Below are 3,934 nucleotides of genomic sequence, written 5' to 3' on the forward strand. Positions count from 1 at the left end.
TAATCTTTTTTACTTAAACACATGCTTGTGAAAGGTGTCTGATCTGCTGCATTACGGAGACCAGTAAGAGCAGATGCTGCACAGGCGGTGAGCCCCGGGGGAATGCCCCTCTGGCAGAAAGCACGATCTGGTCTCTGTGCCCAACTCGACCATCAGCCTCTATAGCAGGAAGGCTGACAGCAGAGCTGGGATTTAAGTGACACAGACACACGGCCACTAGAAACAGAACTGATGCCAAGCCCATTTCATAGCTGCTCTGTGACTGACGCCACGAGTCGCTTTTGGCCACCGTGAACCTGGGCTGGATGCGACTTGTCAGCCCTTGTATCTCATTACTAATCCCCTAAGCAAGCATGCAGCCTCTGCTGGCTAGCCCAGAACATAGCTTGGAGAAGCAGGTGCTCACCTGCCTGGACAAGTCAAAGGACAAGCACTGCCAACTGCAGCCAAATGGAGGTAATAAAGTGTTATGAAGCCCTCCGGGGGCTCTAACAAGCAGTGGGGGGCACATCTCTGGGGCATCTCTGTCGAGCCCTGGTGTATCACTGAGGAACAAACCCTGCCCACTCTGTGCCTACCCGATCCTGGACTCAGAGGACATAGCTGCTTTAGGGCGGTTCGGAGCATGCACCAAGAAGCATGCCCACGGCAGAGCCTGGGAGCAGATCAGGGAGCTCGCTCAGCATGGCTCTGTACCGCATGGCATCTAATTCTTGGCACTGAATATGCATGGAGTGGATCTGAGTGGGCAGAACTGGCTCCTTGCACCAGGCATGGGCACCGTGCACGGATTGGGGATGGAGACCCTGCTCTGGCTTTTCCAAAAATTGTTCTGAGCACCCTCAGCAGCAAGACTGCTGGACAGTGACCAGTGCCGAGTCACCAGCCATGCCCCTGGTGGTGATTTTGCTATTTGCTGAAACAAAGAGCAGCAATTGGACAAAATCAGGCCTCCTGTCACACCAAATGATGAGATTTCAGCTGCTTGAGAGTGCCCTTGTGGAGGTCTGTCGTGGCAATTTGTGGGGCAAGTTATATACCAGTCACAGTGAAAGACCAAAATCCTACAAATGCAGGAGGAAGCCCAGCACGGTCATCCCAAAACGACCGTTGCTTTGTCACTTCGAGTGCAAACGAGACCTGCAGTGCCAAAAAGTAAAAAAGCTGTAGAAACAAGAGAGCTGCTCTTAGGCGCACGAATCCCATCGCCAAGCCAAGCGGCCGTGCGGCCCGCCAGTCCAAAGAGGATCCGAGCAGCAGGTGTCGGGAGCTCTGCAGAGACGGCAAGCTGGCCCCTCCGGGGGAGGGAGGGTCTCCCAGAAAGCATCCTTGGAAAAGATCTCTTTGGCCATCGCCTCTGAGCGTTGCCAAGCTGGGCGCATTCCCCGCGGCTTATTCCCAAGTGTTTTGTCCTGCTTCTAGTTTCAAATGAATCATATGACGGGCTTCCAGGCACCTCCCCTCCAGGAGGCCGTTTCACAGACCAGTACGCATTGCTGCAAGCGCATATTTCCTGTCCTCAGGCCTATATTTGCCCCCTCTCTTATTGACATGATGTTACTTCTCGAGCCCCCCCCCAAATGGTAGTGCTCTTCACATCATCATAGATGGGTATCACATCCCCATGCCTGCCCCAGGGCCAAGCTATAAATATTACTTCCAACCTTCTCTCACCAGTCAAGCTCGCCAAGCCCTCGACTGTCCCTCTCCAGCAACACCCTTGGCTGACTCCCAGAGCTATGTGGAGGGCTGTGTGCATTCTCCTGCTCGCTGGAAAGGTCACTGCGGCTTAGGGTCTCCCAGGGGGGTGGAGCGAGAATGGGAATCCCGTCAGACTGTCCCACAAGAAACAACCAGATTAGCAGCTCAATTTTTTCAATATTCCACTTTCATCCCACCAAAAAAACCCCCCAACTTTTGTTCAACTTCAAGACTTTCAGAAGCCCTGGCAGGCCAGGAACCATCTCTCTGCATGAACTCTGGGCACAGGTTTTGTTCACCAAAAAGGCTTGTTGTGAACAAACAACATCTTACCTGGAATAGGATTTGTCTGCGTCAGCAAGTCACTCGATCTCTTTCTTTGCATCACAATGGGGACAACAGAGATACCATCAGCACTATTTTTTCCTTAGCCTGCTGTGCTCCAAAAAAAATTATTCTAGGAACCTCACAGAGCAGGGAGTAAAAATAGATAATGCAGGTTCAGCAAACGCATCTCGCATTAAGCTCCAAGCTTTTTCACATGGAATAGGGGCAGAGAGTTGTTTTAGTTTTATTAAATTGCAAATATTTACTCAGCAGGGCCAGATACAGACTCTTACAGCTCCCCTGCTCCACTTTAAACGTTTTCAATAATTCAGACATCCCTCTTCTGATAAAAAAAATAAAAAAATAAAAATGATCAAGTCTTCAAAACCAGTAACTGATGTGGGAAGCCTCAAAATATTTACCTTCTCTTTCCTAATTAAAAAAAAGAAGCTTGCCTGTGCACTATCAATGGCATTTAATATTTAACCAGGCCCTAAAGAAGCTTTGAGAATAGGTCAGTGAAGTGGTGCTCAACTTTCCAGCCCCATGAGCTGGACGGGTGGCACACGGCTGGAGTGAGGGTGGGGGGTCGGCATACAGCGCTGGTCTAGGGGTGCCTGCCACCATTCCTCCTGTTGCTCGTGCCGCTATGGGAGCCGGGGGAATATAGGCTCCCCTGCTGTCCTCTGGCTTCTGCTTCCTGCCCTGCTCCTAGGGGCAGGACGGCACAGGAGGAGGGGGTCTGTGCTGCCCACACTTTGCATGCAGGTGTGGGGAGTGGAGCCAAGTTGCTTATGGAAGTGGGAGGGAGGGGGCTCAGGATGCCTGCACAGCGGGAGGATCCCAGGAGGGTCACCGCTATAGTGTGCAGCTTGAGGATCTGTGCCCCCCCGCCTAGATGTTGGACAGCCCTGTTTTAATTAATCCCAGGGAGAAAGAAAATGCCCTAGGAGCACACCACTTTTGAAACCCTCTATTCCCAAACTGGAACCTAGCACTACTTGGCTACAGTTCAGCTTACCGGCCTTAACTAGTACTCCTAAACAACTAACAGGACCCAAGCTTTAAAATAAACCGGCAATGATTTCACTACTTGTGCCTCACCAGCTCAAGTTGCCAGCTGCTGAAGGTTTGAGCGCTTGACAAATGGTCTTGCATTCTCGTCCCCGGCTGGCGGCATGGAGCGCCCAATGGGATCGGTTAATAGGTCTGCCCAAAGGACAGAAATTTGGGCTAGGAAACAGTTAAAAACTGCGAAAGACGACTCGGTGATTCAGGAGCTGGAATCTTGTGGCTGTTCGATGAGATTTAGTTTGCCCGGCACATAAGTCACTTCAGCTCCTACGCCATTATGTACTTGGAAAAACGTTGCCCACAGCCTTTTCCAGCCAGTCCTTTGCATGCTTCATTGTCATGCTGGTTAATCTCTGGTCTACTGGCTTAGTATGACCATTTTAACACCCAGCCTATTTAATGCTTTGCTTCCTACAGAAACCCCCAGAGCAGGAGACAGTCAGATCGCAAGAGGACATCAGCCCATCCTTTCCCCATCCTGGACTGTCCAGGGTACCTCGAAAGCTCTTTTGCACCCCATAAACTCTGCCTATTGCAGTGCTTCCTCACTCTACACATTTCAGGGTGCACAGGCTGGAGACTATTAAGAGTAAAGGACCTGACCATCAGCATCAAGGGCCCGTTCACATCAGCTTCTTGCCGGGGAAATGCACGGCTAGGATGTGGTGGGGACCCTGCGCAACTTTGTGCTTTTGCTTCATCCAATAATTGGCTCTCTCCAGCAAATCCCTGTTCTGCGCCTGCCTACAGCTGATTGTGCCACTTGTTTACAACTTTGCAGCCTGTCTTATGACTGAGTTAAATATCGGTCGCCTTTTTTTTTTTTTTTTTT

The 3,934-nt window shown here is 50.8% G+C and overlaps 1 long non-coding RNA gene across 1 annotated transcript in view; it reads left to right on the plus strand.

Annotated features, from left to right (window-relative positions):
• The first annotated feature begins 945 nt into the window (after positions 1–945).
• Positions 946–3,934, plus strand: part of LOC109298337 — a 12,340-nt gene continuing 9,351 nt past the window's right edge. The window contains exons 1-2 of the long non-coding RNA XR_002097589.1: positions 946–956; positions 1,404–1,409. This is a non-coding gene — a long non-coding RNA (uncharacterized LOC109298337). The remainder of the gene's footprint in view (positions 957–1,403; positions 1,410–3,934) is intronic.

This window comes from Gavialis gangeticus, unplaced genomic scaffold, assembly GCF_001723915.1.
Source record: "Gavialis gangeticus isolate Ggan-Ray unplaced genomic scaffold, GavGan_comp1, whole genome shotgun sequence".
In the NCBI taxonomy this organism is placed as follows: domain Eukaryota; kingdom Metazoa; phylum Chordata; order Crocodylia; family Gavialidae; genus Gavialis; species Gavialis gangeticus.